The sequence below is a fragment of the Balearica regulorum genome, chromosome Z (assembly GCF_011004875.1).
Source record: "Balearica regulorum gibbericeps isolate bBalReg1 chromosome Z, bBalReg1.pri, whole genome shotgun sequence".
NCBI lineage: Eukaryota > Metazoa > Chordata > Aves > Gruiformes > Gruidae > Balearica > Balearica regulorum.
In genome coordinates, this window is record NC_046220.1 from 32,748,665 (window position 1) to 32,776,472 (window position 27,808).

Sequence of the window (27,808 nt, forward strand, 5' to 3'; positions counted from 1 at the left end):
GGGCAAGATGTATGTATTGCCATAAGAAGTTCCAGTTTTAAAGAACTTGTGGTTTTCAAGTTTCTATGAGAAACTGCTTAGTCAAAATATTTCTTAAAAAAATAAGAGAACTCCATTGCAATAAAAGCAATGGTAGAGTGAAAGTCTCAAGGAGCTTCAGTTACGATTGAGAGACCTGCCCTCCTTTTCTGCTTTTATTCCTCCACATTTGCCAAATACCTTAACCTCAGAGGCTTTCCTAGAATAAATGTCATCCTACTGTGATACTTTTCTCTGATCAGAACCAATTCCACAATATCTCCACCTGTTCTGCTGCTTAGCGCTGGTGGTTGGGTATAGGAAGAGAGGACTTCTTCCATCCCTCCAATGGGTGGATCTACCTTTTTCAATGAGGGAGGCTAACCTATGAAAGAATTAGGATAGCTGACTGCATTTGGTCCTTCTTCAGAATAACTCTTCTGTGGTAGTGGATTGCCCATGGACTATTTTGCTGTGACATTTCTACATCTTCTCAGGCTCGGAGGAATAAATAACCTCTGCCTCAGCTACTGAGCTTGCAGGAGGGATCAGGGTTTTTTACAGTGCAGATTCATTCTGTTGTGAGGAGTTTTTGTAAGTCATTATGGAAGTCATTAAGCACGCGTGAAACAGTGTGTCTGATATGCTGGTAAAGGAGAGGCAGATGAACTACTCTCACTCACAGTAAAGACAATATGGACTCCTGCTGTTCTTGTGTTTTCTTTTACCTGGGTCTGACTGGATAACTCTTGCAGCAGTTGTTCCTCCCAGAGAGTTTCTAGGTGGGCATGACATATCAGTCATTAGCTTTTGTTTGTTAGGATAATAGTTGTTTGGATTGTTGCCTTTTCAGTTATTCATTACGCAAAGCTGGCTGTGACATCTGCAAAGGAGTGTTTTGTCCCCTTTCTATCAGGGGGAAGAAAAAAAAAAAAAGGAATTCTGGGAAGAAATACATTTTTAGCTCCATGTCTTTGTCCATCTGTTCTAGTGTGCCTCACTGCTCTGGAGTAGGAAAGTTGTAGCCAGTCCTGAGTTGTGGCCTAGTGATTCTTCTGACACGTGAAGACTGTGTACAAGACTTTTCACTGCATGGTTTCTAGATGCATCTGTGCTTTGGTTCACTTTTAATTAAAAATAACAATAACCACCACCACCACTGTACACCACATGCAAAACCTAGTAGTAGGTCTGAAAATCAGAGTTTAATGGCACCTCACGACCGAGAATCAAAATATGAGTAATTTAGGAATCATCTGCATATAGATCCTCAGTATAGATCCAGGAATATCCATTCAGGCTAACTGTGGCATTTTTCATCCTTCAATTGGACATGTAGGACAATATGGTTCAAAAAACCAAAGCTGTGTTACACATTCATATCAGGAGAGACTTTTAGTAGGATATTTTACCTGAGTTGAGCTTTTTAGATGGACCACTTCAGAGACCTCTACACCCTGCTCCGCTGTGCCCCTAAGAAATAGCTGCTGTATTCAGTAATATGTGCACCATTCTGTTCCTTAGAAGATAAAAAGCAAAACACTTTCTGGATCTCCTCTGGTATCCATGTAACTTTCCATTTCCCCCCCACACCATTATTTTCTGAATCCAGTTTGTTAGTGAAACAAACACTGCTGTAGTAATTCTGCTTTCAAATAGTAGCTAGATTTCCCTATTCCCCGAGCAGAACAGGACAGGCTGAGTACGCACATGGAGGATAAAATATATATACTGTGGAACAAGAATCTGGCACCCTTCTCTCTCCTACTAGAATCTTGCTGTGTTTAGTTGTGCTAATCAATGGTTTAATCACCAGGAATGTAGCATTTCTATTTTGTGTGACAGTATGGAGAAGAAAAAAAACAAAGTGACTTTCTGTTGATTTACATATATTTTACAGTATTGCTGTGATAATCCCAGGTGCCTTGGATTCCAAGTGGTAAATACATGCTGTACAAAAGGACGGAATGCCTTCCAAAGTTTTTCAAAATAGCTGCATGATAGAAAATATGACACTTGTCAGAGAGACTAAACTTTTTGGTTTACTTCCTTTTTTTTTTTTTCCAGTTCACAGTTGAAAAAACTTAGCTTAAATGCTATAGCTTCAACCAGAAAGCCAACTAAAGATAAGTGTATAGTGAAGTGCAGTAGAAATGTCTTGATGAATAGCTACCTTTATTTTCCTGGGACAATGCTGAATAGCTGTATGAGGTATGGGTTTCTGAAGACCCTGGACCAGATTCTCTGCTCATCTTGTTTTAGTTCCACAGATTCTGATAAAATTTTCTGAGTTACAGATGTATAAGAAAGAAGAAACTAGCTGACTGAAACCAAAGCCTTGTAGATAGCTTTACTTCTAGTAGCTTTTTTAATGGTGGTCTTACTGAAGATGTAAAATAGATGCACAGCCACCTAGGGACAAAGGCTTTTCAAGTCATTAGAGCAAGGAAGATGGAGATGGCAAGCCTGGATTCTGTTCACAGCTCTGGCCTTGCAAAGTGTTTAATGATTAATTGCAGACTTTATTAATTAGTAATATAGGCCTGTAAGCAGCTCAGATTTTTGCATCTTTAGCCTTTCAACTGTAGTTTTCCATCTATTTGCCATCCCCTTTACAAAAGCTAGTAGTGTTTTGCTGTAGGTAGGCACTGAGAAATGCTGTTTACACCTATCTAAGCCTAGGAATGCTTCCAAGACACATGTAGAAGCTGATTGTTTTAACTCACGTGACTTTGTTCTGAAAACACATTTATAAATATCATGCTATGTGTCATTTCCCTTCATAACAGCAGGCACAGCAACTTTTCCACCCTAAATGCTTTTATCTCCTCCTACAACCTGTACACATGGTGTATACAGGACAATGAAAATAAGGTCACAAAATACTGGCTAGAGAAGAGCACATACGTTTCCACTGGATGCAGATGATGACCTTTTTGATGTATGGCTCAGCTCAGAGGACTCCATCTGACATTCAGGAAATTGCATTGAATCACACTATGGCCAACATGCTTCTGGGATGGAGTGTGCTGATTGCTGGGGAGCTCATCTGGAGAACAATGCTGTGAAGCTTCACTCTGAGTGGGTGCTTTGAGGGTTCCCTAAGTGAATTCTGAAGGAAGGTCCTGCTGAACCCATACCCATATGATGGAGATTTGAGGCTGAATTCAAGCTTATTGTCCAGTAAGCAAAAGGACTGGGAAAGAACATCAGTGTCTGCCGCCTTCCCTTCTGCCAGTGTTGTGCTTCTGTGCAGGCAATTGCTGAACCAACTTACTGAGCTCCTTGAAGACGAGGTGTAGAATCATCAGCAGTTCCAGTGTGTGCTGATGAATGAGCCTTGGATCAGGCTTCTACATACCGGCTTAGTCATCCTTCTCATGCAGTGCTGAGCAGTATACAGTATTCACTTTTATGCTCTGAGCGTGCAGGCAGACTGCCTGAATCAACCATGGGTACTGACGGCATTATCGTAGTGCCTGTCCACCAGCTATGGCACAGTTGTAGCTGCTTGAGCCAATTCTTCAGCCCGTTCATAAACTGTAGGTTAATTTTCCTTGGTCACTAGGTGGCAGAAGTGGCGTTATTAAACCATGCAGGATTTTTTTCAATGGTTACAAACTCCTTCAGCTCTGTCCCTGTAAGTGAAGTGCTATGTCCTGATAGACGGAGCCGTGTGAAAGGAACAAGCAGGACTCCCTCTCAAGGATATGATCAGTTCTGCAGCTGATGGGTCACTTGCCTTATGCTGGGTTCAAGAGATGGGCAAATTTGATGAGTTCTCCTGTTAATGCAATCTTTTGGGCTTTGATTTGCTGGTCTGATGTCAACAGAGGCTCAACCCTGATTCCAGGGGACTTTTCTATTTGTTGAACAATATTTGCACTTTTCATCAAGAGGAATCTGTCTCTGAGACATGTCCTGTAGTGCTTTTGACTAACAATAGTAGAAATCTAAGCTCACACTACATCACAAGGGATAATAGGGGATATATTTTTTGAGCTAACCCAAACCACTTGGAAAATTCAGGTTTGGAGAGCTTTTTTACTTTAATCTCTTTCTGCCCAAGTGTTTTAGGTTGGTTGGAATCTTTAGGGCACACAATATAGACAGAACATTTAAATAATGTTGTTAATTCCAAGCACCTTTCTGATCAATAGACAATGTTCAGGAAATATGTATAACAGGAATGTGATTTTACAGAGAGATTTTAAACTTACAAAATCTAGATACATTGCAGAAAAGGTAAACATACTGATACATGGAACAGTTCCAGATAAATCAGCTTCTAGTTTGATAAATTCATTCTGAAGTTGCTGTATCTTCTGTGCTTGGCCATAGCAAGGGTTGGTCAAAAGGAGCAGGAAATGGGCAGAACAAGATCTCCCAGTCTGGAATAAGACTGCTGTTCCCTGTCCTGGTAGGTCTGGAAATAAGCTGGCTGAAGGACAGGGTAAAGAACTGTTCTGCACTAGGGCTATCATGCAGCATAAAGGAAAAAAAACCACTCTTGCCACCTTCCTTAATCTGTAATTGACATATTTTGCTGTCCTGTACACTTTGGAGAGAGAGACTCTTCCATAATTCTCCCAACAGAATGTGAAAGTAAGGAATACAGCTTGCCCATTCACTAAGTTTCTGGCTGTCCACAAGAAAGCATAGTATTTCAGTATATGGATCAGTGAAGAAATGACTGTCTCCCCTTGAATTTTTTTCCAAATAAGCAGCTGTCAAGCTAGTAGCAGAATTTGAGGAGAGCTTGGTAGTGTGAGAATTCCTTTCCAGTGTTCAGAGGTTGAGTGAAATTTCAAGATTTTGAACCAAAATCTTTGGACCTTGATGGGAATTCAACTGCAATAAAAAGTTACGGTATTAACTAGCTCCAGTTTTGCATTTCACAGGCTTCATAATCTTCTGAAGCATATTCCCACATCTCAGTGTCTTCAGACTTGAAACCTGATTCCAACTCTGTGCCTTGAGCCCACTGAGAATTATTCTGCATGCCCAATTCAATGCTTTTAACCTTCATCAGCTGTATTCCCCCTGGCTAGGAGTATTGAAGGCTCTAAAAGAAATTGGTTTGCTGTAGTGATTCAAGTAATTTTGTATTTTCTTCCAGCTTCCCTTGGATCTTTGTACTCAAATGTGTTATTACCATTCTTCTCTAGTGAGTTTTTTTCTCATTTTTCTTAGCAAAAAGAAAGGGGGGTTATTACATGTGAAAGAGGCATCTGACATATATTGAGAGAAGTCAGACGAAAAGCTCGGCTTTGTTCCTCCCTCAAATTCAAAACATGCATAGCAAAAGATGAAATCCAAGCTGTACTCACATCAGACATCAGTTCTGCTTGCCTTCCCCAGCCAGGAACCTGGGGCTTGCATTGTGTCCCAGTAGTCAGACTTCTACGTGTTCTGATAAAGGAGCCAGAGGCAGAGCTTCTGTGTTTGTATTCCTGGCCATCTCTGCTGGTTATTGGTGGTAGGGAGGGAAGGAGTCCTACAGAAAGAAAACCTGAGAGTGAGGAAAACCTCACAGCCTCATAGTAAGTTTGCTCTTCTCTCTATTGAGACCAGCAAGAATCTTTGCGCTTCAAGTCATACTGTGATTGCGCCTGTAGTTAGGAATCAGGAATAGCATTTGAAACCCTATACATTTGAAATGGAAGCAAGGTTTATTTTTTAATCTGACATGTATGGAAGCTGCTGAAGACAAGTTGTTGGCTGAAATACTGGAGGATCCAATTGTTCCATTTCTGCTGTCTGTGGGAATAAGTGCCTTTTATAAGTTTTGTTGCTTAACAGGAGAAAATATTTTGTCTCATTTCACTATTCAAATATTATGATACTTTATTTTCAAGAGGATGGGAGGGTCCCTTACAACACTGTGGTCAATGTATTTGTATAGTTTGTAGAAATATTACTTACCTTTATTTGGAATTTGCAGTGAGATGGCCATCTTGCTATTTGTACATTCAAGAACCTGATTTGCCACACAGCTTCAGTAACTGCATGTCTAATTTAGAGTAAAAGACTAAGCTCACAGCCCTGAGATTCTGCCTTTTTTCAGTGTCTAGCCTTAGAAGTCAGACCTGTTCTATATTCAAAGAAGACAACAGCTCTTTGTGCATACTAAAATTCTGTGCTAGAATGAAGACGGAAAGTATTTTTAGCACCCAGCATTTGGATGTCAGCAGAAATGTTGTTCACTACTGTATTAAAAATAGTTTTGCAACGACAAAGTTTTCAAATCCCAATATTTTGTCTGTTCTTGCAAGGCAGGAGGTTTTCCAGTTTAGCATTTAGTGATACAAGACTTGGTTTGTTTGATTGCTGGGCTTTTGAAGACAATAGGATGCTTCAGTACTTTTGATGACTTTTCAGAGATGATCATTGCAAAAAATCAATGCCCACAGGTTTCTGCTCTTTTTTTCTCTCCACAGGTGGTGACTTTAATTGAACAACTTCAGGAGAAAGGCTTCCCACTATACCTTCTTGCAGGCCTGTCTGGCGTCTTAGTAGAGGAACTCAATCTCAGATCTTGGTGGAGGTAAGGATCCAGTCTAGCAAAGCACTTTACACAGGTAGTTTATTTCAACTGTGCGCTTAAATGCTTGGCTGATGATGATGAACTTTAAGCATGTGTAATATTGTCTGCTTGATGCATTGCTGACCCAATGCTACAGGGACCAGCTCAGGCTTCTGGGCCCAATGGCTGTTCTTGAGTTGGAACATCCTGTCAAACATAGAATCTCAGAGTGCATGAGTAGAGTTGATACCACTCAGTACAAATGGAATTAACATCAGTGAAAGAGACAACTCAAGGCTGCCTTCCATAAGGAGGGAATTTGTTTCTGGAAGGACACTAATGCAGATAGCCACTGAACCCTTTATCAGGACTCCTGCTTCCTGCTAGTTGCCGTTTTTTTAATTGAAAATAACACTGCTTAACATGGCAGGACTGGAAGATGAGCAGTTCAGTAAGAGCAGTGTTACTGCATTGTGAGCATCCAGTTGCCAGGCATATTAGTGTAGCTCTCACTAACAGGGCTAATGGCTCTGCCTTCTCTGTCCAGTCAGCAAAATAACATTGCTTTTACTCTCCTTCCTCTATTTTGCAATTCTTTTGCAAGTCAGCACATAGGAACCATTAGCATGTGTTTAGTTAAGTGGAGCAGTGCTGGACAGGCAAGGAGCTGACATGCAGTTAGCGATGAAGAGAATCTTTTCTTCCTCTCCAAGCAGTCTCTTTTATCTGCAGTGGTGGCATTACTGAGTTACTAACCAAAGCATGTAAATAGATGACAATGTGCTAAAGAAAGGAGACGTCTACAAGTTATTATGGCAGACAAAAGCAGCACTCTATACACCTGTAGGAATACACCAATATGTGCAAGTGGGTCAAAAAAGTGGGTATTTTAGCATTTCTTTCCTCCCTGCCCTATTCTATAAGGGCATGAGAAGAGACATACTTGGTCAGACCCCAGGTCTCTTTCTCCAGCGTAAGACAAAACACAGTGTTTAGGGAGAAGTTTAAGAGCAAAGCAAGAATGCAGTAACATCTTTAAATACTCCTCCTGATTCTACTGAGAGGATTTGATGTGGCCGCTAGGATTTTTCTCCTACAGTTCTTTAACCACCCTGTGTTTTCTGTGTGGCCTGAGTTATTTCTGCTTGCTGGGTGTAGCCAGCTTGCAGCTTTTGCGTCGTCCCAGCAGAGAGGAAAAAATGCAGGTTAGGCTATTTGTGTTTCAAGGAAAGCAAGGAGGCTGCTCGTATTGTGACTCAGAAATTAACTAGGATGTGGTCCCTGTAGAAAGGACAGAGAAAGTCCCTGAGAAAGGACTTTCTGGAGTGAATACCTTTGTTTTGAATGTAAAAGTACTTCTGGCCCTAATGGGAGAAAAAGAAAACATCTAAAAACTTAAAACTGCAAGGCAGACGAATTATAACCAACATTTTAAAAGGCTCATGATACTTGAATCAAGTTCATTTTTGAGTATTTGGAATTGGAAATACTGAGTATTTGTGAAGGCTTCCCATTATATGATAACTATCATAAAAGCACTTACATAGAGCACAACAGAGAAACAGTAACCTCTCTGTCTTTAACCTTGCAACCCATTTCCATTAGTAAGCTCTACCTTTTTGTCTTGAAGTATAAATTGGTGTGGAAGTTGTTACATTTAAAAGCAAATGTGAATATGTTCAAAAAGCCTGAAGAATATTCAAGCAGTAAAAGCTGGGGACGTGTAAAAGAAAGGTCATATTCTAAAGGCAAATGAATCTTTCAGGGACAAATTTGCTGAATTTTACCATTTATAAAGCCATACTCTTGAATTATTTTAGAATACCAGATTATATACCATCCAAAAAAATGGGCCAAATTGCCGGACAACACACTGTGACAGAGAAATGGGTTGTCAGTGCACAACAAACTGTCTGGTTTTGCTTTTGAAGTGAAGAGAGAGTCACTCTGGAAGTCAGCTAGCTCCACTGATGTCAGTAGATAGGTATGTAGAGAGCTTGTATACATTTTTTAGGCTCAATTCTCATGCTTCACAGTATATGAAGCATTTACCTCTTCAAGAAATGGCCAGAGGACAGACTGTGTGAAAAAGGGGAGCACAAAAGACACCTTGTCTTCCCATTATTTTCTTCTGTGGGGGCTGCTGTGGGTGGGGTGTGCTCTTCTGAGAGTGTCTGTGCTTCTGTGCAGAGCAGGAATGTGGGCTTGTGGTGCTCCTGTAGGCTACCACCATGGGTCACTGAGACAGAGGGTTGGAGGAAATCCTTTCCTCCCTCCTTTCACTTGCCCGCCAATTGTGCACTTCTTCCGGTCAGTGACAGGACTTTTGACAGGTCCCAGCTCTGAAGTAATCTGAAAGATTTCAAAAGCGGGAAAGGTTTCCCCATGTTCCCCATCTTTTTGGTTAACCACTGGCTGCAAGCCTAAGAGTCTTGCAACTTCACAGAGTGCTACTTAAAATCTATCAGCATGTGACTGGTCTTTCTCAGCACCAAGGAACTTAGCTAGCTCAACACTGCATTTAGTTTCTGATTTGGGGAGTTTCTTTTGTGGATCAGGATGTAGGGATTATTTGCATAGAATTATCAAACTGAAATTGCCTAAGATGACCCAATTATAACAGATTCCATTGTGTTTTCACTCAGTTCATTAGATGCAATTATTTCTGGCAGGCTGTGTCAGAGATTATTTCATCGGTGAAAGCTGAGGACTGGGTATATGATTCTGTTTTCAGGCAACACTCTGGCTTTTCATGTAGTGCTGTTCGGACTGAAGATGATCTGTTACCAGATTTTTGTCTTCTGATAAATCTGATTCTAACCACACAACTATCCACAAAGAAGACAATACTGCGCAGTGGCTGTGAAGAAGATTAAGAGTTCAGAAATGTGCTTCTCTCTCCATTCCCAATTTTTTCTCTTCCTTGATTTTGACTGTTAACTCTCCAATAAAGGAAATGTGTTTACATAATGCTTGGCACTGAGGGCTCAAGGTCTCCAGGTGCAGTTGCAGCAGGAAGATAGGCATTTATATATTTCAGCAGCTCTGACTTCGAGATTTTTTTGCATGCTTTAATCTCTTGTTTCCACTGTTTAAAGTTGACAGCTAAGGTTAAACGCAGTCAGGTCAGGTTTGACTTTGTTATTATCACACTGATTTCAAAAAGTCATCAATCGATTTGACTCATTGAAGAGGTGACTCCATGGAGCTAGGAGAGATCTTCACATATAACTGTTTTCCTACCAATGATGTATGTTGTATTTCAGTTCATGGTAAATGCTTTCTCTTTCTCTAAAAACTTTGCTGTAGAGCTTTGCATAGTATTTTGTGCTGTTTTTTTCAGATGAAAAAGCATTGTTTCCCATCATCATCATTATCATTATTATTGAAATACTTTGGGTTTATTTCCTTTGGTTTTGTGGTGACTTTATCTTCTTCTGTCATATGCACCCAAACTCGTTTGTACAGTGAGGATCAAGATCATAGCAACTCAGCTGCCTTGTCACTGAAATGCTACTTGCATAATATTCACCTGCGATTAAATCTGTGTCATTCCAGAAGGATTTTCTCAGTACTAAACAATGTCTTTAGCTGTATAATTGTATCTCTGATCAAATCAAGGACTTCCCTAACAGATGGTCCAATATGCAGTCTTCATTGTTCGCTGGTAAACTAAGCAGCCAACAAAATACTAAGCAGAAGCTATTTCACAGTAGTTGGTGGGGAGCTCCAGTGACAGCAAAACAGCAATGTCTCAGATTGTTGTGATGGTTGTTCTCTGATGCACTCTTTAATTTTTTGGAAGATGGTATTTTTATATCTAGGCTTTTGTAGCTAGCTGTCAGCATACCATAACAATGCAAAAGTAGTCTGTCACCCATACCAGTTAACTGATGAGGATTCAGTGGGCTCATTGTATACAATGAATGCCTTGAAGTATTATGAGAAATCTCTTTTAAATTGTGGATGACTTCTGCACTCATTAACGTGTTGTCAATAGGTTTACTGACCTTTTGCAAAGTGTTCTGCAGTCCCTGGATGAATATGCCAATAGCACTTTTTTATTAGCATAAGCATGAAACCAAATTAAGCTGAATCTTGAGTGCCAGATGACAGTGCCACTCAGGACCTCGATAGACCAGTATGTGAGCTACACCCCTGTTGGCAGGCCTTTGTAATCTGAACAGCACAAGTAACTACTCCTCCTGCTTTGAAGCAGTATGAAACTTCAAAGAACATCAAAGCTATAGGGGGACCCAATGTCAAGTATTATAATATTTACTTCCCCCCATCTTGAATGAGTTCGTGCATCAGTGTTGTGAAAAGAATGCTAGACATGTCTCCTGCCCTGCTTAAGATGCATGATTCAAAGTTCTTGATGAAGAGAAGAATGTAACAAAGGTCTGAACTTGACAATCTACTTTTATCTTTATTGTCTCTTGGTGTTTTGGCTTATTGTTCTTTCCCTACTCCACTTTTCTGGCATTTAGACCAAAACTGAATGTTCACTTTATTGGAAGACAAGCATATGCTGCTCACTGCACAGTGTCAAAAACAATGAGAAAAGAAGGCCAGTAAAGCATTTATAACCTTGTACTGAAAAGTCTGACGTGCAGTTGGCAGTGGAGAGCTGAAGGAGGAAATGAATAGGAAGATAAAAAGAGCAAAGAAAGAACTGCAAACCATTCATAGGGAGATAGTAGAGAGACATTGGTCTTGGCTTGGGATTGTAATGCTAAAACTAAAATCAAGGCTTGCTTTTGAGTGTATAATTCTGGCTTTTTATCTCATCTCCAACAGATAGGTAGCAAATTAATTACTTATGTCCCATGAAATCAAGGGATGGAGTATGAGCAACAGCTAAATTTGACTGGCCAACATCAGATGAGCAGACTGCAGAAAACTGGAGTTGCTTCAGAGCTGTTGATCAGCTCTGTGGATTCAGACAGCAAGAAGAGAAGTACCACCACACAAAGAAAAAAAAGACATGGTTTAGTTTATTGTTTGTTTTTTTTCCTCAAGTCAGGCATGACTACTTTGCTCTTCTTGGTTCTAAACCTCTCCATAGATTAATGTGGCATAACACAGCTGAAGACCTCCTGAGTTCTGCCCAGTGCCTTCATGAAAGTGAAGAAATAAGGCATATGGCTCTTTTGTAAAGTTTGCATTAGGCAATGGGCATCTGGGAACAAAATGCAGCCACCAACACCTGTACAAGGGATAGATTACAGCATTCATATAGGCATTTCATTTTTAAAAGCACCCACCTCCAGTTGCTTTCCCAGTCTTTGCAAAGCGATGTACACCTGTCATTGACCAATTACTTGATGGAGATACTTACTGGTTGGATAGTTAACAGGAGAGCAGCATTTCTTTCAGATGGATGAAGGGGATGTGTCCATATATGGGATAGCTGTTTCTATGTTTCCTTTTTCTGCCTATTTCTGCTTGTTTCTACCTGTTTCTACCACAGTCTTTGACTGTACTAAGTATTATCATTATGAATTCAGTAGGAATATATACAAAGTGTATCCTTAATAATAATGAATGTTATTGCACCTTAAGAAGCTCAAACATCTGGATTTGTACGTAACAGCACTGCACTGAAAGCTCTTCTACAACCTGAAGGTGCTATTTATTACATCTTTTCATTTATGCCCAGTCTTGGTTGTAGACTTAAAACTACCTCAGAACTAACTTTGACAAGCACTTGTAAGCTTCTGCTCGTGCCAAATATGCCCACTTGTCCACTGAGTCCACATGCTTTTGCAACACAGAGCTTCTCATAGCTTTTGCAGTCTTCAGAGGTGCAATCCAGCCTTTGAAGTTGGCTGCTCTGAATCCCACTTTCTCTGCACTGCTTAATGGCAGCAGTGTTCAAAAAGCAAGCTTTGGTTTTCCAACTGAGACTCAAATGGAAAACAGGCAAAGCAGAAGGTCATTTTCAGAAGGTAACCCTGTTCAACTGAACCAAGAAACGTAAGTGGCACTTGCCAGTTTATCATACATATACATATCTGCCACTGAACGTCTCACAATTTGTCCAGTATTGTCTGCCAGTCCCAGAACAGGCAGTGCGAGTGCTCAGCTGAGTTGTGCATCTTCCCTCCCCTGTGCATGTCTATGGGATTCTGCCAGTCCTACTTGTCAGTAGTCAGTCACACTACTGTGTGCATAATATCTGTCAATGTTTTTCTCTCATCCCACCACATTAGAGATGAATGGAAATGGAAATAGTCTCAAGTTGCGTCAGGGGAGGTTTAGATTAGATATTAGGAAAAATTTCTTCACCGCAAGAGTGGTCAGGCATTGGAACAGGCTGCCCAGAGAGGTGGTGGAGGCACCGTCCCTGGAGGTGTTTAAAAAATGTGTAGATGTGGCACTTCAGGACATAGTTTAGTAAACATGGTGGTGTTGGATTGATGGTTGGACTTGATCTTAGAGGTCTTTTCCAACCTGAAGATTGTATGATTCTATGATAATGTGAACTTGTTTTCTTCACGTCCAACGCTTTGAGATTTCATTAAATATTCAGCTGGAGCAAATACTTGAGTAAATTAAGTACTCTGAAGTTTTGGAAGAAAGACTTTTTGAGAAACACCCTCACAGTGTAGGAATTGGCTGTGTTGAGGAGCAGAGTACCAAATGAAGACAAGCACAACAGGAGCAAGACTGTTATCCCTTGCCATAGCAAGAGCAGAGAAGGAGGAATGGGGACAATCTCCTCTTTGAAGAACAGAATTGAAAGGCACTAGGGCGTTACATCTCGCTGCTTTTCTGTTTAGTTTACTGATTTGAGAAATAACAGCACAAGTTTAGTCTCAAGTCAGAGACTCAATTGATAGCCTTATCCCTGCATTTCTCATAGGACCATAATGTTTCTTAATAGTACCACATTAAGAGCCTCCACTCATTTCCCGAAGAACTTTTTATTCAAAGCAATATACGTTAGCTCAAGAAGACAGCAACGGAAACCTTTTTGAGAGTTTGTTGAGCTATTTGTAAAGTGACATGGTTTAGGCCCAGCCGGCAGCTGAGCACCACCCCTCCCCCGGCGGGATGGGGAGGAGAATGGAAAAACAACAGCAAAGCCTCGAGGGTTGGGATAAGGGCAGTTTACAGGGACAGCAAGGGAGAGGGAAAACAATCAACAACAGTGCTGATAACAGATAGTAACAATGGGTGATAACAGAGAACAATTTACAGATCACCAAGCTCAGCCTGTCCCTGAACCACGTCTGCCCCCTACCCTGCCCAACTAGCCCCCCCTTTTATGGTGAGCATGACGTCACATGGTATGGAATAGTCCCCGGCCAGCTTGGGTCACCTGTCCTGGCTCCTTGGGAAATTAACTCTATCCTTGCCAGAACCAGGACATAAAGAAAAAAAGAAAAAAAAGCATCATAAACCTACTCTCATTTGTATTTTTAAGAGCAAATTCCTGAGTCTGGGAAGTTTCTATAAAATAAATTCTTACACTACAGTGAGCAATGCCATTGAAAGCCAGTAGTTTATCTTTACTGGGGCTGGACAAGATTTGCCTAACAGGATTCATACACGTAACACTGGCCACCAGGTGCAGCAGGACTTAATAGGTCTATCAGTTCTTGCCTTTGAGCAAATATAAACAGATGCAGTTAAAGGTCCAAAGCACAGGGACTTGCAGCTGGAGAACAGCTTGTTCTCTGGAGCAGCAAGCTATGGAACAAAACACAAGGAGTGGAAATGTCATGAATCCAAGTCACCCAAAGAATGATCAATGTTCAGCAGCAGGGAGCTGGTACTAAAGTAACAACTATCCAATCAACTTTTTGTCATGTTATTAAATATCACACTGGGGAGCTGCAAATCTCATTTATCCTTCTCCTTGTTCCAACAACACTGTGACAATGGCAACTTCATTAGATAAGAGAATTTCACAGGAAAGTGTTTCACAGAACATACGCATCTGTGAAGTTGAATGTGGCACTACATCTGTGTACAGGCAACAACCATACAGTGTTACTTGAAAGTTAGGCTGAAATTCACAGGTATGTTTTTTTTTTCTTATAGTGCTAGTTCTTTTTCTAGTCACTGTCCTATTTGTCTAGACATTGCCCTTGATTATATAGGGCAAATCTGGACAAGCACCATGGCAAAAGAGTAAGTAGCTTTGGACTTCAGTCTCTCTGTATTTTGATTTGTAGCTGTAATTTTGATTTTGCTGGCTTTGCCTGTTTCACATTCCAGTCATTCTTCTAGGACAGTGTAGATGCAGAATAAAGTGACACCAATAAGAATGCTATGTGTGATAAGTGCAGAATGAGTGATGAGATCTTTGTTGGCCGTTAGAGAGGGAGATTACTTACTAGTCTATCTCACTGTATCTGAGTTGTGTGACCTTCTGCTCTGACACTGTGAGCATGGCTTGACAGTGAAGGCAGTTACACCAGCTTCCTAGAAACAGACAAGGAAATGAGAGACAGGAGCAGCCAAAGCATGAAAATGCTGTGGGTGATTTTAAAGCTTCAAAATGTCTGTGTTCCAAGAAAATGCTCAATTTCCAGAACCCATGCTTATCTCCCAAGGAGTGGCATGGACATACATGTTGAAGAACGAGAAATGCTGACATGCAGCAGTAACAAGAAACAGATGCCTTTTAGACTACTAGATTGAAGATTTTGTCAGCCATTTCTCAAGGAGATTCTGGTCTCAGCTGAGTGAAAGCCAATGGGAGGTCCCTATTTTTGCTTTTGCAGGTGGGTGCCTCTAGAAAAAAGTTCACAGGCAGACTTGTGTGCTCTCTGTGTGCGCTCTGCAGAACCGTTTCTACTGATTTCAATCACCTGCCATGTTGCTTTGGCTTTGAATCAAGACCAGTTTGCCACAGCTGAGGTCAGAAGCTGACAGTGGTCTGGGGAAAATTAAAATTCATTGAGAGTAAGCTGAGGGACACATGTGGAGAACATGAAGGGTGCCGAGAAGAAACGATCCACATCCCAAATTCACCTAAATGGAACAAGAGAGGACACTCTCTTGTAAAGTACTGGCAAACTCTCAATCTGCAGCTCATAACCCTGCTTCATGCTGAGGTTTAGGAAATCAGAATAAATTCCAAGTTTACTCTGTGGGTTTATTTTTGAAGCATAAGATGAAGTAATTCATTTTTTATAAGTTATGTTGCTTTACCCATTAAGTGAAATGACACTTGAACACAATGAAGTCACTGTTATAGGAAAGGGGGTTCATGTGAAGATGAGTAATAATCTCAGAGCTGCTTGCCATTTACAACAGGAATTGGGACTATGGTTCTTTGCTATGCCTACGGTATCTCTACCCTTCCCATTCCCTTCAAATTCCCATTCATGCAGTTTTTTCCCAGTTCATCTACAGCTCCAGGGAACTCTTTAAGACCTAGGCCTAAGTCAGACACCAGATTTTTAAAAGATGATTATTTTTCCTGCCACTACTTGAATTTTTGGTCTTTATAGGCTCTCACTTCAGCAAAGTGTTCCATAACTATCTCTGTAACTATCTCACAGCAACAAGGTTATTTTTGAATGAGAATCCTAAAGATTTAGCATTTATGCTACTGGTTTTTTCTTTCCACTGAACAGCTTATCTTGCATATACCTATTTTCTATGTCATTGTCAGTTTCTGTCTTATTCACATATTGCTGGATACTTCTAGGAACACTATGCATGTATATCAGTGGCAAATCTTTCACTTGTAGAAATTGTTTTGATAACTTTAATCCCTATTCAGCAAGGTATTTATGCATGTGCTTCACTTTAGGCAAATAAGTAATCTTTTTTACTTCAGCTGGATCGTCCATGTACTTGAAACCAGTTCTGGGCTCCCCAGTTCAAGAAAGACAGGGAACTACTGGAGAGAATCCAGTGGAGGGCTACAAAGATGATTAGGGGACTGGAGCATCTCTTGTATGAGGAAAGGCTGAGAGAGCTGGGTCTGTTTAGCCTGGAGAAGAGAAGACTGAAAGGAGATCTTATTAATGCTTATAAATACCTAAAGGGTGGATGTCAAGAGGATGGGTCCAGACTCTTTTCAGTGGTGCCCAGTGACAGGACAAGGGGCAATGGCCACAAACTGGAACACTGGAAGTTACATCTCAACATGAGGAAAAACTTCTTCACTTTGAGGGTGACCAAGCACTGGAACAGGCTCCCCAGAGAGGTTGTGAGTCTCCTTCTCTGGAGATACTCAACACCTGCCTGGATGTGATCCTGTGCAATCTGCTTGAGGTGAACGTGCTTTAGCAGGGGGGGTTAGACTAGATGATCTCCAGAGGTGCCTTCCAACCCCTACCATTCTGTGATTCTGTGATTCAAGCTTGCTCAAACTGTCTAGTTTTATGAATAGGAACCTCAGAATATAAAAAAGTGCAACACGGTTGGCTAAATACATCCCAGATGAGTTAGAAGGGAGGTATGAGACTCTGGAGCTGTAAGACCTAGATTTAGGACTAGTTTGTACTCTTCTTCAAGGTGTATTTTTTTATTATTTCCACAGCTTGCTCTTTTTTAAAATCTATTTCTCCTCTTAGACACTACTATGGTCTCAATTTTGTAAACTGCAATCATAAAAAGATTTCTTCCTCGTTATGCCTGAGGACATGAGTGTCCCCAGAAGCTCTTTGTTTCTGTGCCTGTGCATGTGCTTAGAGGAGTGGAGTGCTGTGTGGACATCTTGATCTCCTCTGGGAGAACGTTCTAAGTAGCTGGAGCAACCCCCTGCAGTGTTCTGCAGCTACTCTGCCTGTTCCCTGTCCTGACTGTGACACTGTCCTACGTGTTGCAGAAGCCTTCCTCGGTCAGAGAGAGGTCACCTCTCTGATAATATGATGATCAAAAATCTCATCTTACTTTGACCTGGAGCCAGGGAAAAGAGCAAAGCCCTGAGCTGCTCTGTTCTTAGCCATCTGTGTTGCATGAGCAGATGGCCTGCTGCATAGTAAACCAGCTGTGACTGTTCTAAGGGGCAGCTGTTCTGTACTTAGGCATTAACAGTTGATGCTATTTAGACTTGGCAGTCAAAAGTGCTGGGTGAATGTAGCTCAGCCTGACTGTGACTGTATAGGTGTGGCTTCTTACTAGTCATCAGGGAACAGCCATTTGAGCAAGAAAACAAGAAAAACAGTCTGTCAGCCTTTCAACAAAAGGGAAGAGCACCTCATAGGAGGGGAAGGATTCAGCTAGTTCAGTACCAGCTTTACTATGTGACTTTGGGAAATCATGTGTTTGTTGATATTTGATAGATAAACTTAAAAACTGAGCACAGTCTCAGGGCACTGCTTCACTGAACAGCCAGACTGCATGGTGCTTGGATAATACAGACCATATAACCCCCTAGGAAGTAGATGGTGAATGGTGAATTATTCACAATGCTTTCTTATGCAGGCTGCCTTCGTCTTCCCCAACATGAGCCATCTGCTCTTTCAAGTCAGCTGAACATTGAGCTATCTGAGCAGTAGATTTATTTGCACAGGATGCAACACTGATGGGAGGAGGCTGTTTTCTTACTAATATTAACTTAACCAACACTTTCATAATCCGCTACTTCATGTTCTCTCTTCATGAACAGGATGAGGGGAGTTTGCAGAACCAAATCCTCTATGTTGGAAGTGCCCCCACTCTTCATGAAACATCTACTGTGGTATTCTGGACTGCTTGTTTGTTAGCTAACTTTTTTTTAAAGTTGTCTTAAAAGGACTTAGTATTTCTAGTAGCTACTGTTGGTGAGAATTTGTTGAGTGAGTTACTTGCTTCTGAAAGAAAGACAGCAGCTAGAATATGTAGATAGCTGCTGATTGATGATGTGATGGGTGTTATGAGGGATTAAGTGAAGAATTTCCTCTCAGTCTCTACAGCCTGCAGTACACAGCCAGTCTCCACACTCCAGGGTTGTGAAAGACTCACATCCTCACCTGGTCAGTGGGTTATACTAGGGAAATTTGCTACTTTAGCTTAGCTGAGTAGCAGCTAAGTTGATGTACACAGCTAGCCTCAGCAGAACTACTAGCCTGGTAAATCAACAGTCCCAGTCTTGTCTGTTTTAATTTCCACTGTGTAGGTATGGCTCCATGCAAAGAACTGTTAACAGCAGAGCATAGGATGCACTATAAATTCACTCCCTAGCATGCCCAAGGTCTTTTGTTTGTGCCTAATATTTTCAGAAATTAAAAACCTCACTGGGAATTTTGGTGAAGCCATCTTATGACTGTGCTTACAGCTTTGGAGATCTATTTTCTGACCCTGACATGGTGCATTTTGTGTAGTCCAAACAAAGTAATAGAAACTACTTGAGATGAACCACAACAGAAGACAATTTTACTGGCTATTCCTAATTATCCCCAGTGTTTGTAATACAGTCATTCCTGCGGATCTAGATATGTGTTTTGTTGTGTTTTGTATTGTGGAGACTAATAATGAAAATAGATTACCATCTCAAAGATCCTGCAATAGACAGGCAAGAATTATTACTTGCCATTACAAAGGCATAGAGAGATTTGGTGACTTCCCAAGATAACAGAGAAAACTGGTGACAGAGCATGGGACTCAAACCTTTCAACATGTGGGAACCCCCAAATGCTAGTCAGAGCCTGAATACCAAAGAGCACTGCTCCCAGCCTCTGAGGCTCAGCTTCTGATACAGCAAGGACTGCAGTTAGAGCAGCTGGGATAACTTTTGTCTCTCCTGATCCCATGCTGTGAGCTGACATTGTTGTGGGTCTCATGGACCCATAGACATTAAAACTGATCACCTCCAGAAAACAGAAAATTAAAGTGAAAAAAATGTGGTTGCTTAATTTGTATGTGTCTTCATTACAGTCATTGTAGAAACAGATATTGCAAGATAAGGTGTAAATATGTAGGTCATTCAAAATGTGTTCTTCCCTGGCATGGAGGAGGTTGGTTTTCTTTTTTCCTGCAGTTAGAAGGTAGGAGAAAGACTGACACTCAGAAAGGGTGGAAGCGACAGGTGATGAAAGGAAAAGAGAATGAAAGTGACTATTATAACAAAGCCTTTGAATTAACAGCAGATGAAAAGAAACCTGAACTAATTCAAAGCTAAAATATATGGGTGATGTTTGTCTGTGGTAAGGCAAAAGATACAGCAGTAAACCATTAGAGCTGAACATCAATTCTGCAGGCTGTACTACTCATTCATTTTGGAAAACAGTATGATAATGAAAGATGCACAGAAAGTATCCCAGATCAAGGCCACTGCATAAGCAGTTTGACTTCTGTAATGTTGCAAGCTTCATCTGTGACAAAATTAATTCAGTTCTTTTCGTGAGTCCACTTCACACCACTGACAACACTCTTTGGAGAACTAGGCCCAAATTTGCCTAGTTCTCAGCAATCAAAGGCTAACAAGTATTAATACTAGTCAGGAAGTGAGCCAGAATCAGAACAACGTAACTTCCCACACCTGTCTTAAAAATGTAATTACAACCTATCCAGATATAATAAAAACATCAAACTTTTATTTAATCAGACTTGCCAACAGAAAAAAAAGTCAAAACTCAATACTTGAGCATGTTTCTAATATTCTACCACTGTGCCATTTCAGTTTTCAGCAGACTAATAGCTGCTCCAATGGAAGCACCTTGCAACAGTGTACTGCCTCCTGGTCCCTCCTAGGCACCGTCAGCTCATTGAATGCCTGGCTTACCAGGCCTTCCACTTGGACCTTGTACTGTCCTTCACACCTGGGTGAACAGGTCATAAAATGCTTCCATTCCACTTTCAGAGCATATCAAACATCTTTGTCACCTCTTTAAGCATTTGAGAATGATTAGAAAAAGTAGAAGGCAAAGCAGAATAAAAATTTCTTAGCAGAAAGTTTAATGGCAATTTCATCTCAGTTCAGCAAAGTCAAAAGCATTTAACCAATGTTACTGGGAGCAAGATACAAAATTTTTTTGGTGGTGGATGATTTAAGAACCTTTCATTTAATTTTTTGACATTTTAAATATTGTTTAACTGTCATGCTGCAATGTGTAACATGTCAGATGATATAAATTAAACAAATCACTTCAACCTAGTCAGATTTAGGTAATTTCCAGAAATACTTTTTTTTTAGATTTTTTTACAGAAGATTTGGATATAGTCTATCAATACTCTTGCTATTTGGGAGGAAAAGAATTTTGAAATACCATAATTTTCTGTGCATGGCACCACATTTCTGCATTTTGACTGGTAGATTTTGGTATGCTGAGTTTTAGGCTTGGATATCACAGTTTTAGACTGATGCTAGGAAAAAACCCAAAACTTCTTCCATAAACAGTTTGACTTCTGGGATATTGCGAGCTTCCCTCCCCTACCCAGCCTCCATTTCTGGTATCCTCCTTCCTCTCTCTCTCTTTTCTGTTTCCTGCCTGACACTCTGTTGTGCTGGCATAAATGTCTTAAATAGATCAGAGATCTTCATTGAGTAAAAGTTAAGGGAAAAAAAGGTATGAAAGTCATATATACATGCATATATTACAAGAGATCATTAACCTTTTGCACACTGAATTATAAACAACATGTATGAGTCTGGCTTATTTTGCCTCATTTTCTAAATGAACTCAGATTTCTAGAGAGCATAAAACTTGATTGAGGCCATCTAAGCTACAGCAACCATCTTATGTAAAGTGGAAGGAAAATTAATATCAAGGAAAAGCTGAATAACTATCAATGCAGCATGTTGTGGCTGAAATGATAATAGCTTTGCCAATAGTCCTTGCTCTATAGGACACTGTATAGGTCTTATAGGGCAAAGAGGGTAGTAAAGCTATAATTTTTAATTTAGTTTATCCTTTCCATATTTTGGTGTTATGTAGTGTTTTGTGAGAACTGTTAAGTTACTACTGTTACTAGTTGCTGTAGCATCTTAAGGGGCACTTGTGAGCCAAAGTACCATTGCAGTTAGTCATACAAGTAGAAGACATCATGAGTTACTGCCCTGAAGACCCTTATGGGTATCTGCCAAAACTGAGATTACTTCTCCTTTTATAACTTTTTATAAGTTCCACCAATCCTTTGAAGTTATTGATGCTGTACAGATTTACACCACTTGAGGATTTGTCTCCTATTTTTGTAGATACAGCAGGATGCTGCAGCCTCCAAAACCAGTTGAAGACAGCCTGTTCTCTTGCTAAGCTGCAGTTCCTCTGTTTGCAGCTCCAACTGTCATCTGGAAACTTGCTGGGCAGCTCCTTCACTGGGAGCTGCAGCTTCCCAACGTGCTGCTCTTCACACATTGAGACGAAGCAGCGAAACAGTAATTTTCATTCCCAAAGACAGAAATGGTTACCTTTTTCCTCTTGTCACCCTGCAGGTACATCAGCATTGCACTGGTACAGTTTTCCAGCTGCTGCTTGGGTTGTTGCTGCTCCCTCTCTCAGGCAAGTGGCATTGTTTGGCTATTGAAAGTTAAAGTGGGGTGTCTGAATGTGTGCAGGTGGGAGGGAAGGAACTGCTTGTGCCTGGGATGTGCTGGTTCTATTCCCTGCCTGCCAGGATAGACTCTCTTCAGACAGACACATTTTCATTTCAAGCTTTAATACTTGAACACTGCCACCTTTATGCCTTAGAAGGTCAAGTCATCCATATGTGACAGCAAGTCCTGCAACGATGCCAAGCCTCCCCCACTGGCCTTGGCATGTTTTAGATCCTGTCCATACTGTACTTGTGGGCAGAACTTCAGGTTGCCTTCAAGCTCAGATGCAGTGATTGTCCACACCACAAAGTCCTTAGCTTGACTCCCAGTGGCTACTTAGCCCATGAGCAGGCTTTGCTCGATGGTATGTGAGGTTAATCCTGTCCCCTCGCCTCTTGCCCTCACCTCTTTGTCATGTTTGGAACTTGCTGCTGTGATCTGGAGTCAAGCAAAGAAAGTCTCCCATGTGCTACCCCAGCTCCGTGCTCTTCAGTCTTGTGTCCTCTCCTGTGTTCATTTAGAGCAAAGTGCTGTAGGGGGCCTGGTATCTAGCATGCTCTGCTCAAAGAGCCCAACACAGAAAGTTGCATAGTGAGAGTTGGGTGGGAGAGAAATGGACAGACAGCTCATGTGGTTCAGGCAGGGGAAAGGAAATTGTGTTGGGTTTGTGTGGCAAGGTTTTGGTAGCGGGTGGGGGCTACAGGGGTGGCTTCTGTGAGAAGCTGCTAGAAGCTTCCCCTGTGTCTGATAGAGCCAATGCCAGCCGGCTCCAAGACAGACCCACCACTGGCCAAGGCCAAGCCAATCAGCACCTCTGTGATAACATATTTAAGAAGAAAAAAAAAACAGTTGGGGGGATTTTTGCAGCCGGAGAGAGAAGTGAGAAGATGTAGGAAACTTTGCACACACCAAGGTCAGTACAGGAGAAGGGGGGAGGAGGTGATCCAGGCGCCGGAGCAGAGATCCCCCTGCAGCCCGTGGTGAAGACCATGGTGAAGCAGGCTGTCCCCCTGCAGCCCATGGAAGAAGGATGAGGGGGTTTAGAGATTCCACTTGCAGCCCATGGAGGACCCCACGCCGGAGCAGGTGGAGGCACCTGAAGGAGGCTGTGACCCTGTGGGAAGCCCACGCTGGAGTAAGCTCGTGGCAGGACCTGTGGATTCGTGGAGAGAGGAGCCCACGCCAGAGCAGGTTTCCTGGCAGGACTTGTGACCCCGTGGGGGACCCCACGCTGGAGCAGTTTGCTCCTGAAGGTCTGCACCCCGTGGGAGAGACCCACGCTGGAGCAGTTCGTGAAGGACTGTAGCCCATGGGAGAGACTCACGTTGGAGAAGTTCATGAAGGACTTTCTTCTGTGAGAGGGACTCCATGCTGGAGCAGGGGAACGATGAGAGGAGTCCTCCCCCTGAGGATGAAGAAGCGGCAGAAACACCGTGTGATGAACTGACCGTAACCCCCATTCCCCATCCCCCTGTGCTGCTGAGGGGCGACGGAGGTTGAAGCCGGGAGTGAAGTTGAGCCCGGGAAGATGGGAGGGGTGGGGGGAGGTGTTTTAAGAGTTGATGTTATTTTCTCATTGCTCTACTCTGTTTTGTTTAGTAATAAATTAGATGAATCTCCTTTCTAAGTTCAGTCTGTTTTGCTTGTGACGATAATTAGTGAGTGATCTCTCCCTGTCCTTATCTCGACCCAAGCCTTTTGTTATACTTCTCCTCCCCATCATGCTGGCGGAGGGGTGAGCGAGCGGCCGCATGGTACCTTGCTGCCGGCTGGGCCTAAACCACGACAGAAATCTGTAGCATAGTTCTATGCTGAAGGGTGATTTGAAAGGCTGACGACTTTTTTTTCTTGGTGCCATTTTGAAACAATCCATTCTTTCAGAGTGGAAGAAGAATACCAGCCTCTGTTAGGAGCTTTTAGCTTTTGCCTAATTGTGAAGAAAAATACAAAAGCAGTTTGTGGCTTTAGGTCAGAAGGTATTGTGACAAGTTTTGTTAGTTCCGCAAAACTCAATTTTAAAAAGTAAAATATTTTAGAATACCACAAGCCTTGAATTAGGAACGATACAGAAAATGCCTCCTCCTTGAAGAAGGTTTTAACTGTGTTTTTATCTACTTTTAGAGAAAGTAGTTTTTGCAGATGGCCAATCTCATGTCATTACATCAGCAGGTGGACTACCATGCTGGAACATTAGGTGTTTTTTAGTTTAACTTTGCTTGTTTAGCAAGTTACTTAACAAAAGCATTTTAGAGAGAAGATACTTGGTGATGGCAGAAAAATGATTGCTGAATGGGAAGAGGACTGTACTGTGTCAGCCTGCAAGATCTGTTCAACTAATTGCCTCATAGGCAGTGGGATGGGTGGTCCCTGAAGCAGGTCAGATGGGGAATAGCTTATATGAACACAAAACCAGTGAAGAGAAGTAAAGTAGAATTTAGTAAAGAACAACCAATACTGCTCAATTATACTCTGTCAATAACATCTGAAGCTAAAATTTCTCTACTTTGGATACCATATGCCAGGAAAATAATATGAAAGGCCTGAATTATTGGTAAATCTTGATAAACCAGTTGGCAACAAGAGGAGCAAAATAAGCATCTTTTGACACCTGAAACATTGTTATTTTTCAGATACTAAATTGTGTGGAATCCTTGCTAGGCCTGAAAGCTGGTCAAGGGCACAATAGCATCGCAAGTGAGAGATGGACACGCTGAACAGAGGTATGTCAAGGCCACATGGCTGCAGACTCTGAGTTAGCAGGCCCACAAGTGTTCATCCGCTGGTACAAAGTTTCCTTTGATGCATATGCTGCTCTGCCATATCAGGCCTCATCATGGGGCAATTTATATCTGTTCTAAATTTATATAAGCCTTACTACCTTCTTTTAAGTCAGAGTTTGTATAGATAGAAGGCTGAACAGTGTTGCTCTGCATTCTCTCCTATAGCTATAAACTCTTTCTGCCTGACCTGAATCTGGAAAGCAGACTACATGTTTATTCTGTGATAATTCCTACACCAGCTAAGGAAGGCAGGAGAAAACTGAGCTGTTTTCACCTTTGTTGGGTATAAGGGACATGCCCTTTCCTTATTTTGTGTTTAACTGTGTGTGTTTATGTTTTCATAAAAGTAACTATTCCATACAATTTAGCTTTCTATTTGGTATTAAAACTATGGAAAATTCTGTGTTCGTGTGGGCTGAGGGAAGGAAGAACACCACGTAACAGCAGGGGGATTAAGGAAGAGGACAGTTAAAATGGCATCAGTTCTTCAAGGTGTCTCTGAAGTCTTTGGTACCTCTCTTGGGCAACTTGTCTTGTTAAAATGCCTATGGAGGTCCATACACAAGAGTTAACAGGAGCTTGCCTCCTTTTTCAGAGCCTAATGCCTGATGATTATAGCTTTTACTTTGAAATTGTTTACAACTCTGTGCCAGTTTGTCGATGTATGGTCTTTTGGGAGATTGTGTTAAGCCCTTGTTATCATAAGTGTTTCATGGATGTAAACACCAAGCATCAGCTATATTAAAAATGCATTTTTATCTGTTCCTGCCTTTGTATTCTTTACAGTCAGTGGTGACTCCTGTTTACAACAACTGAGAAAAAACAGAGTGGGTAAAGCATATTTTCTATATGTCTGTCATGACTTCACATAGGTTTAGCGTGAACTTTGCTTTTCCCTTTTTACTTGTCATATAAACAGATATATTTTTTGCATCTTTTACCAGATAAGCTTCACATATATCTCAAGGCCCTATAACTGAGTTATATTTTTTCAGGGTTGGAGAGACAGAGTTTATAAAAGATGGCACAGGTTTGTCACTTAGAGCAACATTCTAATATTTTTCTTTAAGCATTTTCTCTACGCGTTTTTATTTCCTTTCCATACTGGCTTCCTCAAAAAACCCCAACATTTCACATCGCAAATCTAATCACAGTGGAACTGGAGTACTTGTGATAAAGCCAGTACTGTAAACATGGAATTAATTTATGATTTACTTTTCCTGATTGTACAGTAATTATGCATTTGCCTGATTAGTTGTAAAATAATGTGACAACAGTTGATAATGCTTTATCAAATGGTTTCTAATGCTCCTGAAGCGTTTTGAGATTTACAGTATTATAAATGGTTATAGCTCAAGCTTAAAATGAGTTAGAATTAAAGGTGATTGTTTCTGATCTAAAGATCTTTTTCAAAAAAAAAAAAAGATGACTGCTTCATTTTTTTAATAGATCTGAGGTTTTCTGAACCTGGACTCTGCTTGAAAGAGAATTATTTCAGGAATTTTGACCAGCAACAGTTTGGTGCAATGGATAAACTTTCTTTTTAGCTTTTATATTTATAAAGAAGGGTGTATTTTTTCATCAGTAGACTAAAGAATCTGAACAGGAGACACTGGAAACCTGAAATCTGGAATGGAGATAATCCATTAGGCTCAATGGAAAAAGTATGGCTTGGTTTAGCCAGATCATACAGATCTAAATTGCTTGCCTTGACAATTGCTCAGCTATGTGTGTATTAACCAAGACATCACAAGGACATCTGGATCTCATTTGGTGTCCAGCAGATGGATTAGATATTAAACTGATGGATGAGGAAGGGTACACCAGGAGCACTAGGGTAACAGTAAATGTAGTTCCTCTTCATGATTCGCTATGCAGAGAATTTGTGAATAGGTATTATAGGATTGAAGATTGTGTTGCAATTGCACACATTAGCATGAGACTGCAGAGGTAAGAGTTGGTGTGGAGCCTTGGGATACTGTACCTTTAAGCTCCTCACTTTGCCATCCTACTGCTCCACTAATAATTCTGAGCAATTCTCTATCATTTTGTCAGTTTTGATGGTGCTATGCTGATTTACATCAGTGAAAGATCTACCGAACAACCTTATTAAAAATAAAAACAATGTGAGTCATGTTGTGTCAGGCTTCTATTTAATCCTTGGGCCTTATCTGCCCTGGCATGGGGTATTGAATCGTGGAATCATAGAATATGTCAAGATGGAAGGGACCCATAAGGATCGTGGATTCCAACTCACTGATCCTTGCAGGACTACCTGAAACTAAACCATACAACTAAGAGCATCATCCAGACGCTCCTTGAACTCTGACAGGCTTAGTGCTGTGACCACTTCCCTGGGGAGCCTGTTCCAGTGACCGACGACCCCCTTGGTGAAGAACCTTTTCCTAATGTCCAATATGAACTTCCCCTGACGCAGCTTCATCCTGTTTCCTGTTTGCATCTAGTTTGAGGGGCCAATCTAAATTCCTTCTAATATGTGACAATCTTTACTTAGGTTGACTTAGAAATGAATCAAGCTCCACCATGATTAAGCAAGACACTGTCAAGCATGTGTGTTAACTTGGAAGCATGTGAGTGATCCTGTTGAAGTGAGAGTTTAGCATGTACATAAGTACCTGCCTAGACAGGGGACACAATTAAAGGTCTAGAGCAATATCATGGAATGACTTTTGGCACAGTGACTGATACCAGAATTGCATCAGATTGCAAATTCAGTATGACTTAGAATGTAAATATGCTCCACCATATCCCTGGGATAGCTATTATTTTAAACCTGAACATGATCCTTCCACTTTTTCCTTCCATTCTGCAGACAAGTAAGAGCTGTTTAATGTCTCATTCAATCTCACTAAACAGTGGCAGAAGTAGATTGCCTGTGCTCCTTCTAGCATTCTACAAACTTTTTGTCAGAACTGTTTCTCCTTGTAATGACTTTTGCACTTTTGACTTGTGCCAAAGAAGGAAAAATGAATAATAATTATTTGTTCAAACAGCAGGGATGTGGCAAAATGAGTTTGAGCTATGCTATGAGGATGT

At 41.2% G+C, this 27,808-nt stretch overlaps 1 long non-coding RNA gene across 2 annotated transcripts; it reads left to right on the forward strand.

Moving 5' to 3' along the window:
• The first annotated feature begins 5,916 nt into the window (after positions 1 to 5,916).
• LOC142599571 (uncharacterized) lies at positions 5,917 to 26,885 on the forward strand. 2 transcript variants are annotated; one of them, XR_012833143.1, is made up of 5 exons: positions 5,917 to 6,565; positions 21,870 to 21,936; positions 24,602 to 24,691; positions 25,747 to 25,781; positions 26,201 to 26,885. It is a non-coding gene; the product is annotated as an uncharacterized LOC142599571 (long non-coding RNA). The 2 variants fall into 2 exon arrangements; XR_012833144.1 differs by lacking the exon at positions 21,870 to 21,936 and having other exon boundaries at positions 5,922 to 6,565.
• The last annotated feature ends 923 nt before the right edge of the window (positions 26,886 to 27,808 follow it).